The sequence below is a fragment of the Rhinolophus hipposideros genome (assembly GCF_964194185.1).
Source record: "Rhinolophus hipposideros genome assembly, chromosome: 21".
NCBI classification, from domain to species: Eukaryota; Metazoa; Chordata; class Mammalia; order Chiroptera; family Rhinolophidae; genus Rhinolophus; species Rhinolophus hipposideros.
In genome coordinates, this window is record NC_138067.1 from 8,879,605 (window position 1) to 8,893,163 (window position 13,559).

General features: G+C 49.3%; 1 protein-coding gene across 3 annotated transcripts in view; it reads left to right on the forward strand.

Annotated features, from left to right (window-relative positions):
* The first annotated feature begins 13,125 nt into the window (after nucleotides 1–13,125).
* Nucleotides 13,126–13,559, forward strand: part of SLC6A2 (solute carrier family 6 member 2) — a 44,184-nt gene continuing 43,750 nt past the window's right edge. Inside the window, exon 1 of one of the 3 annotated variants that reach the window (XM_081032924.1) lies at nucleotides 13,126–13,295. The gene's annotated coding sequence lies outside the window, so the exon portion shown is untranslated. Of the gene's footprint in view, nucleotides 13,475–13,559 lie in introns of all 3 variants that reach the window. The other 2 variants (XM_081032929.1, XM_081032926.1) reach the window with 2 other exon arrangements.

A 13,559-nucleotide genomic window follows, 5' to 3' on the forward strand; every position in this document is an offset into this window, starting at 1 on the left:
TGCCTAACCATTAGATAGGTCTCCGCAACTCATGCCTTTGGAAGAAGTGAGCCCTCCATCATGGGAGGCATTCAAGCCATGTTAAATGGCTACTGTTTGTGGATGACAGGGTGGAGAGAAAGAAGGGCTAATTGGACAACCTCTAAACTGTCCAGAAATTTTGTGATTTATCTAATTATCACAGCTTCTGATGTTCATTTGACCAGTTTGGCGGGGGGAGGAGAGAATTCAGAATTCTCTGTCCACTCTAGAGGGACTTGGAGCTCTCAGCACAGAATGAAACATGACCAGCGGAAGGTAACCCAGAATTCTGAGACTTTAGAGGCGAAGGTAGCAGGGCATCCTCAACATTGGCTTAATTTGTAGCTGCTCAGAAGAGTTCAAGTACAAGCAACGCTTTTGAGACACAAGAAGGAGAATGAACAGATAGAACACAGGGGCCTGGAATTAATAAGAAGTCAAATGGCTGAGTCACTGAGCTGATTTCAAAGTCTGATGGTAAGAGAAAAGGAGGAAAAAAAATCAGACAATTGGAAAGTAATGAAGGCTTTGTCAAGACCCCAGGTGACCAAAACAATAGGAGAAGTCGGGAAATGTAATTACACATGGATATGTGAGTCTTCTCAGCAGCAGGACCATCCTGCCCTGGCCTTCCCTCTTGTTTGATTCCTGCCTGGTCAATGGCAGCCCCCAACCCCAGGTCACAATTAGGCAGGCAAAGGGCTCACCATTTGCTCAAAGCAGTCTCCTTCATTCCCCGTTACAGTGCCGATAAGTCTACCATTTATCTGTCCCTCTCAATAAGGATATAGAATGTCAGAACACGAGTGAACACTGGGAAGCATCTTGCCCATTACACAGAAGGAAAGGATGAGGCCCAACAAGTGATTGCTGTGCTGAGTGCAAAGGGGAAGATTGAGGTGTGCAGGAGTCAATCCATTTTCTCTCCTGAGCTAACAGAAAAAGAAGTTCATACTGCTAAAGTCAGAGCTGCTGCTTCTGCTTTAAATACACCTTCTCTGGGGACTAATACAGGCATCGCCTCAACTCAATAACTGGCTTTTCAGGAATAGAGATTTCTCCTATCCCACATACTAAAAGTCACCTTTTTTTGTTGACAGGGTGATATTTGGGGATGTACTGAAGAACAATGAAAATCTGTGTTCTGCTCTGTTCACAGACCCATCCAGAGAGCAGGCCCATTCCTGGGTGGGTCAGGGGCTGGCACCCTTTGAAGCTCATCCAATTTGTCCAATGTTGAAAGACAGAGAGGGGCCCCAAGATGGTTTCCCAGCAGGAAGGGGCAAATCAGGTAGTTTTCTGAGCCAGGGCAGTCATATCTGTAAAGAACTAGAGAGAATGTGTCCATACGCTTTATGGATTTCTTTATATTTTTTCAGAATCAGAAAGCGTCCCCAGACTGCTCTTACAGGGGTGCTTTCCAGTCACCACAGCCGCCGTTTGCTTTCCTGCCCATCCTCCTTTTCCTGTCTGGGAGGGAAGCCTCAACCCCTTTTTCTCACCACCTTCTCATGGCTCCCAGTGCCCCCAGAACCTCCTGACCAGCTCTTTGCTCCATCCCAGACCATGACCTGCATGCAGCAGTGAGACAGAGCCTTTAACTACAATTTCAGTAGTGCTGCTCTCCGTGTAGAGCCGCCAAAGGCTTTCTCCCTGCATCGAGTAAGCACCATCCTCCTCAGAGTGGCCAGAAGGCACCTTAAAATCAGGCCCCTGCTCACCTCTTCACCTCTTCTCCCAACGGTGCCGCCCTCTGCCTGAGTCACCCCTCCCTGCCCTCTGCAGGGACCGAGTCCTGCTCACCTCCGGTCTCTCATCTTGGGAGGCCTCAGAGAGGGCTTCCCAGAGGCTGGCCCACGGGCCTTCAAGACTTTCTGAGCCAACCTGCCGCTCCGGTATTGTGTCCAAGCCCTCGTCAATAATCATCGCTATCTTATTTACGTGCTTTATTGTTTCTAGACTCTTCCCCCCTGCTGGAGTTTAAGCAGGGACCTTATCTGTCTTGTTTACCACCAAAGTCCTGGCTCTAGAACTGTCGCTGACACATAACAGTCGCTCAGAAAGTACTTGTGGGAAGAAAGGCAGGGAGGGAGGGAGGGAGGAAGGAAAAACAGAAAGGATGGGTGAAGGAAATCTCTTGTATCTACATATTCTAGCTGGTTTTTAGCCTAAAGAGGGTAACAGTGAAAGCAAAAGGGCCAAGCAAGGGCTTTAAGGATTCAGAAGCAGTCATATCAGGGGCAGCTTGGGAGGGCTGGGGAGCCCCCAAGTGTCCCCTCCCAGGCAGTCAGCTATGTCATGTCACCCAGTGGTAGTTCAGACAGGAGCAGGCGGGCGGAGGGTGGGGCAAAGCAAGCTGCCAGTGTGAGGCGATGGAGGAGAAGGAGGAGGGAGGTGAGACTTCGGTGTCTTCACAGGTTTGCAGGACCTGCCCTGCCTAGGAGAGCCTCTGCCGTTTTATGAACTGCACGGGGACAAGCGCTGCCCCCAGATAACCTGGATTTAATGAAAGAGTTGGTGCAGTGCAGGTATTTAGGCCCCGGGAGGGAGGTAGTTTCTCTCCTTCAGCCCATGAGCTCCCTGGAGATAGGACCCAGGTCTTCCCAGGTTGTGCAAAGGCAGCACATCCGCCCAAGCCCTGGCGTAGGTTGGCATTCCACACACAGCTGTGCGGTGACAAATGGTGGCCTGGGAGGGAGGGGTGGAGGCTGGTTCCAGGGACTGTGCTGGCCTTTCGTGTTCCAGAGGGCCCCACTCATAGGTGGACACAAGCTACACAAGAGCAGCTGGCCAGCCATCCACAGACAAATCTCTTCCAAACAAGAATGCAGACACTGGACAGTCTGCCGGGTGGTGGTGGTGGGGGTCTCCCCCACACTGGGGGGCTGGGGGCAGCAACAGGGCTCAGGTATTAGGGAGGGGATAATGAGGACAGTGGTCGGGGGTCCCTGCCAAACCTCGGGCTCTGTGTTGCTCAGATAAGGTCCATTTTCTGCTAATGCTCAAGTGTCCTCAGAGCCATGGGCGGGGAGGGGGAAGGTGCTCAGCTTGTCAGAGAAAAGTCAGGTCCCTGGGGCTTTTACTTATAACTTTGTTTGCAGATAGCGAGGCTCTTCCGTCCGGCTCCTCATCCTGGTCCTTTCTGCCTGTGACAATCACATTATTTAATTTAAACGAGTGAAGTTACCTTAGATCAATTATACTTATTTTTCCTGGGTAATTTCCAAAGCTTAATATCTCCATTCAGGCCCAGCCTGGGGGACAGGTTGTCTAGCAGAGTCCTAAACGATTTCAGCCCTTAATTCAATTGTACTTTTACCACAGCCCAGGCAGCGAGCATAATTCTTTTATCCCTAAGATGTCTCATTAGCAATAATCTAATAGCACATATTAAAATATAGGTCACTGAGGTGGGCTGCCAAGTGGAAGACTTGTCATAACTTTGAAGGCTGGACAGCTGTCTCGTGCCCCCAACAGCACGACGCCCCAATCCCAGGCTTAATTCTAAAACAATCAACTCAACAAAAACAGTTTACTTTCCGCAGTTCAAGGTTAAGGACTCACCCTGGCTAGGAAACAGACTGCATATCTGTGGCTGTGGAGAGGGTGGAGGGGGCTGTTTCTTGCCAGCGTGACATAGTGGAAAAGATCTCAGACATTTGGGGTTGAGGCCCTGGTCCCACGAACTTGCAGAATGACCTGGGGTGAGGCTCTTACTATCTCTGACCTCAGTTTTCACACCTATAAAAGGGGAATGTAGTGGAGTTAGATCCCCTGTTTCCTAAATTCTGGCACTCCCGGTTCAACTTGTCTTAGTATACACTTGACCTTTCCTTTAAATCAACTCACTCATCTTAATTAAATACATTTGTTTTAAAAAGGAAGCTCAAGTATCAACATGGAAAAGTCTCAAGAACATTTGCCGAAAGATTCATGAGGAATGATACCATTTGTATAAACTTTAAACATGCACAGAATAATACTTTCTATTGTTTACAGGCAAAATGAATTACATCATAGAGGTCAAGACAGGGGTTACCTTTGGGGAAGAAGAAGGAGATGTTGGCTGGGAAGAGGTACAAGGGGGACTTCTGGGGGACTGGTCATTTTTGTGATGGCCTGGGTGGTGATTATATGGGGGTATTTACTATGGAAAAAGAGCACTTTTCCTTTCAGTGCCCTTCAGTGCCTTTCAGTGCCCTTCTCTCTGTGTATTAAGCCTTACAAATATACACATACAATTTTAGGAATGTATGTCTCCTATCTATCTGTCTATCTGTCTATCTATCATCCAGTGAAAACATACATACATGCTTGGAAATAATCAACACTGCACAGGATGGGGGCTGGGTGGGGGAGGTGGGAGGGAGGGGAATATGACTGAGGAGAGATTAGAAACATCAACCATGTTTCTAATGTTTGTGTTTCTTAAGCCAGCCAGTTGTTATAGGATTGTCTGTATTTTTATGTAAGTCTGAAACACTTCATACATTTTAAGTCATAAAGGTAAAAGTAATAAATCATGGAAAAATCCCTTATGTCACTATCATAAATCGAAAACCACTATCACGTGCCATAAATAGATGGTAAGTGTGAAAACAAATGCAATGAGAAGAAAACACTGTTATTCAATTGTACTTTGACAATTGTTTGGGCTGAAGACTCTGCCCCGCAGCCTGGCTTCCTTCTGTTGAAATGGAGACCAGTGAATGAGAGAGAGGCACGCCAGACATGTGAGACACGAGCTTTCAGTCATCGGGGTTAAAAGGGCTTCCTCCCCATGCGAGTCAAAGTCATTTCAAGTAGGACCTGTGTGACCCTGAACTATTGGCCGTCTCATCGACCTGCTGGGCTGCTCCACTTCAGGACAGGGCGGTGAGGTCCCGTCATGGTCTGGCTGTCCTGGCTTCGAAGTGGTTTGGGGGTGTGGAGAAGTCTTCTTAAGAGAGGGAAGGGTGGCAGGGAGAAAGAAAGAGGTTATTATTAGCAAACTCATTAGCAATGATTAGCAGAATTTGGAAAGCCTTGAGGTAGAGCCCCCTTTTCTCCCGTGACCCCTTCCCTGGCCTCACACAGTCTCCTCTGTGTGATTTGTCCTCACACTGAGGCTCCAGCTGGAGGCCCCTGGGAGCCTGGCAGGGCGGCCTGTTCCATCCCTGACACAGCGCTGCTGTGGTCCGTCAGCTGGGCCCTGACTCCCTGCAATGTGTCCTTATGGGCTCTGGTCCTGCTCCCGCTTTTGGGCCACACTGAATATAACTGTGACCTCCCTTCTCTGACCGCATGTCCCCCGTGGGGCCAGCAGGTCTGCCCCTCGGCCTTCACCTAAAGCCACAAGGTCCTCATTGCTGCCTCTCCTCATGCTCCCCAGCGCACGTGCACAAATGATACAAATGATACAGAAATGTGTGTTCTATTGTTGGTGGGGACAAGCGCCTAGACTGACTTCCACTCCACCGCCCCCATCTCTTCATGGGCAGAGTGAACCAGCTCCCCGGTCTCCCCACAGGGCAAGCAGTGCAGTGGAGGGTTAGCGTGTGTGCTTCTATGTCCCTTGGAACAAGCAGGGATGGCCTAATGACGACCTCTCTTCAATTCTGTCATCACCCAGCATCCTACCTGGCCTGGACCCTCTTCTCCCAGGACCTCAAAGTCCCCCCAGCCGCCTCATCTCAGCGTCCCTGTCCCACGCATCCTTCCTTCAGGGGTGCCCAACCACCAGTCTCATAAACACTCTCCAGCGAGGATGTGGGGTGTGGGAAGAGCCATGGACAGTGTCAGGAGCCAGGATCTGAGTTTTTGTTCTGCCACTAGGCTGTGTGATCTTGGGAGTTGTGGGTAAGGCATGGAGGCAGCGAGGGGCAGGTTTTCCTGTGAGATCCCTGGGTGTAAGGAAAAGGAGCACTCTATAGCACTAAGGAACGGGGGTGCCATCAGATGGAGAAGACCTGGACGGGTGGGCCGGCCAGAGGGAGGGAGAAGAGAGAAGAAAAATAGAAGAGAAACAAGATGGTGTCGGGGCAGGGCCTGGAGGTGATGGGTGGGGTGGGCAGGGTGGGAGGACGTGAGCTTTGGAGAGGGTAGGACTCTGGTTCCGAGGAGAAAGGGCCAGAGAAGATGGTGACTACAAACAGACAGTGCTGGCATTCAGAAATGCATCAGCCACAGCCTCCAGAACCCCAGCCCAAACAGGGGAGGGGCCCTGATGAGAATGAGGAGCTAGAGTGTGGAGGGAGGAGGTAAGGAGGACGAAGAGGGTGAGGACCAAACGGAGCTACTGAGCCACTGGGATAGAGCAGTGGTTGAGAACATGTACCCGGGAGCCAGCCTAGATCTGGGTTCCAATCCCACCCTCTGACCCATCCTAGCCATGTGACCCTGAGCAAAATATTTAACCACTTTCAGCATTAATTCTTTAATCTATAAAATGGGGATAATAATCGTATTATATGACATAATATGGTGCCTGGAACCAGTAAATGCTCAGGGAATGGAAAGACTGCCAAATAGATAGCAAATACCACGGGGTACTTAGTTTGTGCTGAAGCACTGCTGAAGCACTTACCACCAACCTAGGAGATGAGCCCCATTGTACAGAAGAGAAAACTGAGGCATGCGGCAGCCCAAGATGACACAGATACTATAACTGACAGAACCAGGATTTGAAGCCCCAAGCAGCCAGCATGAAAGTTACGTGCTCCTGTGCCTGCTCCTCACGTTAGGGAGACCAGGGGGTCAGGGGTCTCCTAGGACATTAGAAGGAGAGGGTGATGGCAGTTACCGTAAAGAGGGGCAGAAAACCCCTACCCTGAGCCCTGCTCCCTGGTTCCCTCCCTAAGACTAGTCAGCTTTCATCTTGGGGGCCAAGGGTAACAGAAGTGGGGGGGGGAGGCAGGCGTTCTCTGTGTGTCCACAGAGCACAGACTACTGTCTGCCTCTCCATCACAAAGCAGCTTGTTAGTTAGATCCAGGTTCCTGGGCATGAGGGCAGAGCAGGACCAGCTGCATCTGGGAAAGCATCTCTCAGCCCTCAGCCGCATTGCTGACGGGCCTGTTCTGAGTTCTCCTGATGATCACGCTGATGAGTGTGAGTGCCCCCCTCCAAACACACCTGCTCTGGAGGTTTGATGGCTGCTCCTGGTACCTCCAGGACTGTCCTCCAGACAGTGAGCATGAGGGAGCTTTTCTCCCTTCCATGCCCTAGAGGGCACCCGTTCACACTTCCCAGGGAAAAGACAGCTCAGCCCGGAAGGGGCTGTGTCTTTTTTGCTAAGTGAGCTCAGAGCAAAAGGAAGAAGTGCCAGTACTCAGGTTGGGCAAAGAGAATGTAGATTGCAACGGCCACTCTCAACCTGAAATTGTGGTTATGAAACATAATTCACTGATACTGGGATTATTTTATTTAAACAAGAATTAGATATGCTACATATATACAGATTCCTGTTCTCACAGCAGATCCATTGAATCCAGATTTGGGGTGGGGCCAGGAATCTGCACTTTTACCAATCTGCTAGACTGTCATGAGTTGGGAAAGCATGGAAGAGGCAAAAGGCCTCTAAGAAGAAGCAGTGCCCTTCAAGGGCATGACAGCTACTGGCATCACAGAGCTTTGATAAATAGGTTCCTTCTGATTGTATTACAAACTCTTTCCCATCGGTCATCTTAAATGGTATACTATCCCCATTTGATAGGTGGGAAAACTGAGGCTCAGAAGCCAAAGGACATCTAGCAGGCAAATAGTAAAACCAAGGTTTGAACTAAGTTTTTTTCTTTTTTTAACTCCAAAGGCCTCACTCGTAATTGTTATACCAACCCACATTTGCTATTTCATTCCAAAATAGGAATTAGAAGTTATTAAAGATAAATCTAGCTAAAAATTCTGGAGGAGATCCTGTCTCCCACAGACATGGAGAAATTAAACTTTTTGAAACAACAATAAGAAGTGACACATATGCTATACCAGGCACTGTTCTAAGTGTTTTACATGTTTTCATTCATTTGGTCCTCTCAACAAATCTACGAAGTAGGTACTGCTATCGTCACCTTCCTACCCATTTTACAGATGAAGAAACCGAGACGCAGAGAAGTAGTAGAACTTGGCCAAGATTTCACAGCCAGTAAGTTGTGGAGTCGGCATAAAAATTCAGGCAATGTGGCTCCTAAGTCGCGCTTTTACCCCCTAGCCCCCATCTACCCCATTCTCCTCTCCAGGCTGCAGGAAAAGCTGAACTGGGAAAGCTCCCTAGGAATAGATGTCCAAGAGCCAGTGAGACAAGTGGGAAGGGGGTGAGAAGGCAGCTGTAAGAATCACTTAGGTCATATTTATTAATATTACTGGCAAAGCCATTGGGAAGTGTCTCTTGAGGAAAACGAAAAGAGCACAGAGATTGGCAGGCAGTCATTTTAAGGAATTCTGAGATGGATTTCATGCGGGAATCTGCAAATCTCCTAAAACTGTGTTTAAAATGAAGTGTCCCTTTAAGATGACAAATACATGGAGATATATCGTGTGCTCAGGGATGGGAAGACTGAACGCTGTAAAATGTCAGTTCTTCCCAAATTGATCTGCATAGACGCAATGCAATGATAGTTGAAATTCCAAAAGGATTTTTCATGGAATTCAGCAAGCAAATGCTGACATGTGTAGGGAAGAACATTGCTAAGACATTTCCAAAGAAAAAGAGCTGCAGCGTCTTGCCCCAAAAGATAGGAAAACTTGTTAGGAAGTGATGTTTGTTTGTTTTCCCAGGTTTATTGAGGTATAATTGACAAATACAATTATACATATTTGAAGTATACAACGTGATGATATAACACACATATACATCATGATATGATTACCATAATTGAGTTAATTAACCTTTCCATCACCTCACTTAGTTGTGTGTGTGTGTGTGTGTGTGTGTGTGTGTGCGTGAGGGGATATGCTGAGAGAGGGGCTCACAGGGTCTTTACACTGTCGGGAATTTTTTTATTTATTTGGGGAAGGGGAACAGGACTCTATTGGGGAACAGTGTGTACTTCCAGGACTTTTTCCAAATCAAGTTGTTGTCCCTTCAATCCCAGCTGTGGAGGGCGCAGCTCAGCTCCAGGTCCAGTCGCCGTTGTTAGTTGCAGGGGGCCAGCCCACCATTCCTTGCGGGAGTCAAGGAGTCAAACCGGCAACCTTGTGGTTGAGAGGACCCGGTCGCTCCAACCAACTGAGCCATCTGGCACTGGCCCATGTGGGAATCGAACCGGCTGCCTTCAGCGTTAGGAGCACGGCGCTCCAACCGCCTGAGTCACCGTTCCGGCCCCGGAAATATTTTTTTTTCTTGCTCTGGGGAGGGTGCTCTTGTATGTTCTTATCATTAATATTATTTAAACTGTTCATACACAACTTATGTATTTCTTATGCATGGTACATTTTTACATGGAATTTAAAAATTCTGTGTGTAAGTGCATATTTCTGGGAGAATCTACCTTTCATCAGATTATCCAAGGAGTGTCTGGTCTCCTAACAGAGCCCAATGGGGCATAAAGGTTTCTGAGGTCCCATCCTGTTTCAATGTTCCCTGAATGGACAGAGCCCTTGTACCAGCCTGATTACGGCCCATCCAGGTGGTCAGCCAACCACATCCCCCTCTGCCCTGAGAGGGGTGCCAGAGTGAGTCCCCTGTCTCCATAACTCATGTGACCCACCCTTAGCGCCTCTGCCCCTGCCTAATCCACAAACCCATGGGACCCAGGCTTGCCTAGGGTGCACTAGCGAGTCCATAACGGATGTATTTACTCCTTTTGTGAGAAAGAGGAGTCAAGGCCGATTCCAAGGTGTTTGTTGGGAGGAACTAGAAGGAAAAGGGCATCACCTCGATTGAGGGAGTCAAGGAGGAACAGGTGTGTGGGTGGGTCAGAAAGGGGAGGTTAAAAATTCTGTTTGGAAAATCGTGAGCCCCAGATGCTGTTTAAGAGCCAGGCAGAGAATGTACACGTGAACGTCAACGATGGACTGACGCTTTTTAAAGCCAGGCCTGACCTTTTGGAAGAGAATTCAGATCCTATCCCTTTCTCTCTCCAATGGCTCCCATCTCGTTCAGAATAAAAGCCAATGTCTTTTCATAGTTGAGATAGATGAATGAATGAATGTATCCTTATGTGGACTTGACAACCCAAGCCTTGACAATCGCAGCCCCATGGGATAGCGGGAAGTTCAGGTAGGAGCTCAGTAGAGGAGAATCTAGGGACTCTTCTGAGCCACGTCTGAGTGGGCTGGAAGCCTTGAGGAACTGCTGGGAGCATTAGTGGGAGGTGTCCTGAAGGAGACTGATTTCAGCTCATGGTGTGGGGTGGTCTTTCATTGAGGATATTCTTATGCTGTTTGTAAACGCAGTGTAAGTTTTCACCAGTGACTAATGACCCCGGGGCAGGTCAGCTGCAAGGATATATAGCTCTATTGCCCCCTAACCGCCAAACAAACAAATAAAAAACAAAAAAAAAGAGAGGAAGGAAACAAATATACAAGCAAACCTCCTCTCTAGCTTTAGTTTCCCCATCAGTGCAATGGAGGTGCAGGCTCTGAGCATATCCTCAGCACACTTCCAGAACCCAGCCCCTTGGGTTCCAAATATTCTGCAGTCCAGCCTGAGTGTGTCTGGGTCTTGGCGTCTGTGGGGCGATGGACAGAGCTGGACTGAGAGCACCAGCCATTGTCTTGTGCCCATGGCCTGTGTCACCGAATGCCATGGTAAGTGGAAGTGACGCCTCCCCAGAGATCATGTTAGCTCTGATAAAGTTCCAGCCACCTGCCCACCCACTTGCCCTCAGGCCACCTGGAGGGGCAGGACGCAGGGCACAGAGAGAAGCCACATGGCCCCGTGGCTCTCGGAGCTGTAGGCAGGGAATCGGACCGGAGATGGAGAGGGACGCCTTCCTCTCAGCCCAGCCCCAGCCTGGGGTCCTCACTGCTATCCCCCAGAAGTCTCTGAACCCACAAGGTGGAACTCTTAGGACGTGCTGATTGGCCCTCTGATGGTGTGTCATGGGGGTGGGGGGGATGCCTTCCTCCATGCCGGTAGCAAACAGTTCCAGTGCTCTGCCCACACCCCTCATTATTCACTGTTCCTGCCAACACAGACCCGACCCATCAGCTTCCTACTGCCAGCACCTGGGGCTCTGCTGGAAGCCTTTTTCTGGTGACAGAAGTGTCCACACACCAGGCAGGCTGGAAATGTCAGCAGGTTCGCACCCTAGGAGTAGCCCTAATGGATAAATGCTCCAGCTTCCTGGCCCGGGAGTGGAATGTCCAAGGTATTGTCAATGCAGTCACCCAGGGGTCCCCAGCGGGACTGCGCACCAGCTGCCCACAGCTGGAACTGCCCCTTCATGTTCCCTCTATTGGTTTCTTTCCCTTTTCTGCCTTACCTCCCATTACTCCACCAGTGTCTCCAGGGGTTGGTTGCCTCCTAATTAAACTACTTGAATTCAATTCTTTCTTTCAGGTTCTGCCTCTGGAGGAATCCAGCATAAACCATCCCAACCAAAGACACCAAACGCAACCATTGATGGCGATCTCTACTGGTGCTATCTTGTACACACCTCTAGAGCACAGGCCGTGGAACAGGCCTTGGTGGGGAAGTCACACAGATAACTACTGGACAAATACACAAAGCAGTATAAAGGAAGCGTTTACTCTGTCGTGAGATATAATTAGGGAAGCCTTCGCAATGGAGTTGACATCGGAAGTTTTGAAGGGTGACTAGGAGTTCTCTAGGTTGACAAGAGAAAGATGAAAACAGCATATTTAGAAACCCAGAGGTATAAAAAGGATCAGTGTCCAGGGAACTACTACTGGTGGAGTATCTCCCATGTTGCTAAAAAATGAAACAAATTTTGGAGGCAGTAAAGGGTTTGTAGGAAGAACGAGGAGAGAATTAGAATAGGAAAAGGCGTGGCTAATTAGACAGGCAGGATCGTGTCTGTACTGCTGAAGGTGTTTAGGTATTATCTTGGAAAGATTGGAGGATTTTAAGAAATTGTGGGTTATCAAAAGCTCATTGTAGAAAAGTTGGCAAATAAAAAGAATTATACAGAAGAAAATAAAATGAAACCTCAAATCCAGGGTTAATTAAATCGTGTTGATGTGTTGCTGTCTCTCAGAGGAGTTTTCGACAGACGCGTGAGGTGATCAGACTTGAGTTTTAGAAGGAGCTCTGGCAGCTGGTGAATATCATAGGACTGGAAACATACTGGCCCTGGGGTGACCAGCTAGGACTGTGGCTGTGAAAGGTGGTGGGGTCTTCCATGGGGACGCTGAGGCCTCCCAGAGCCTGCGAGTTTCAGGACCAGTTGGGTGGAGATGGCATAAACAAAGGGGAAAGGGAAGTGATTACTAGAGAGATTCCCAGTGTTTCCATCCATAAATTGGTGAAACTCAATTTTTTTCTGGGAGCCAGGAGACCTGGGTTCCCATCTCAACTTTGTTACTTCCAACCTGTGGGACCGCAGACAGATCCCTGGAATCCTCAGAGACACAGTTTCCTGACCTGAAAAGTGGAAAAGATGATTCCATTCCTGCTTTCCTCACAGGCTTGTCAAAATAGTCCATGGGTCAAAGGAGATTAACATCCTTGACGGATGGGAACCTGTGATTCCAGGCTCTCCTTTGCTCATTCCTTTCCCTGACCTTCTTCCTCCAATCATCAGCTCCCAGAAGGCCAGGACAGACCCACCACCCTCCTCGTTTTCCCTTCCTCTCCTCTCTGCCTCCTTCACGGAGGGCATTTGTCATCCTCTAAACACCCCCCTGTAGCCCCATTAATTCATTCACTTTGAATGACTCTGTGGGGATTCCACAGATCACCTTCTCACTTCCGAGATAATGCATTTATTGGTTATGTTTCTTGTTTTCCCCTGCCCCCCCCCCCTGACAGCATGCAAGCTCCACCACGTCAGGGATTTCTGAGCAAACTGTCCACTCGCGCATCCCCAGTGCCTAGAACAGTGCCTGGCACATAGCAAGCAGATGTAGGAAAAAGGAGTGAAGGGGTGAATGAATGATAGTTCTGAGTCTCATAGCACAGGGGTCACAACCTCCAGTACCTTACCAGCCTGCCCATAACAAACGATGAGTAAGGGCTGGGCTGTGACTTTCCAGTTCACACCAGCCAAACAAAACCCACCCAATGCCCTGCCAGCATCAGTTTGGCGTCCTTGTCACTGAGTAGAACGTTCCCATTTTGTTGGTGGAGAAACTCTAGCAGGGTAGTTTAAGAGGCCGGACGCGGAAGACAGAGCAGGTACTGAAACCGGATCGTTTGCTATCCCTGGTCTTTTCCCGGCCCCCTCTCCGAGGCGGCTCAGCCCCTAGTTCTGGGGTTCCGCTCTCTTCGCGTAGCTGGGGCTCAGAGTTTGGTGCCTCAAGAGCTGTGTCTGGTGCCTCCGTGCTGGCTGGAAAGGGGACGCGCGCCTGAGTCCAGTGAGTGGCCCGGACCCGGGCTCCCGCCACACCCGGAGCCCGAGCCGCGCCCCCACCCCTACCCATCCTCGGCCGCACTGTCACT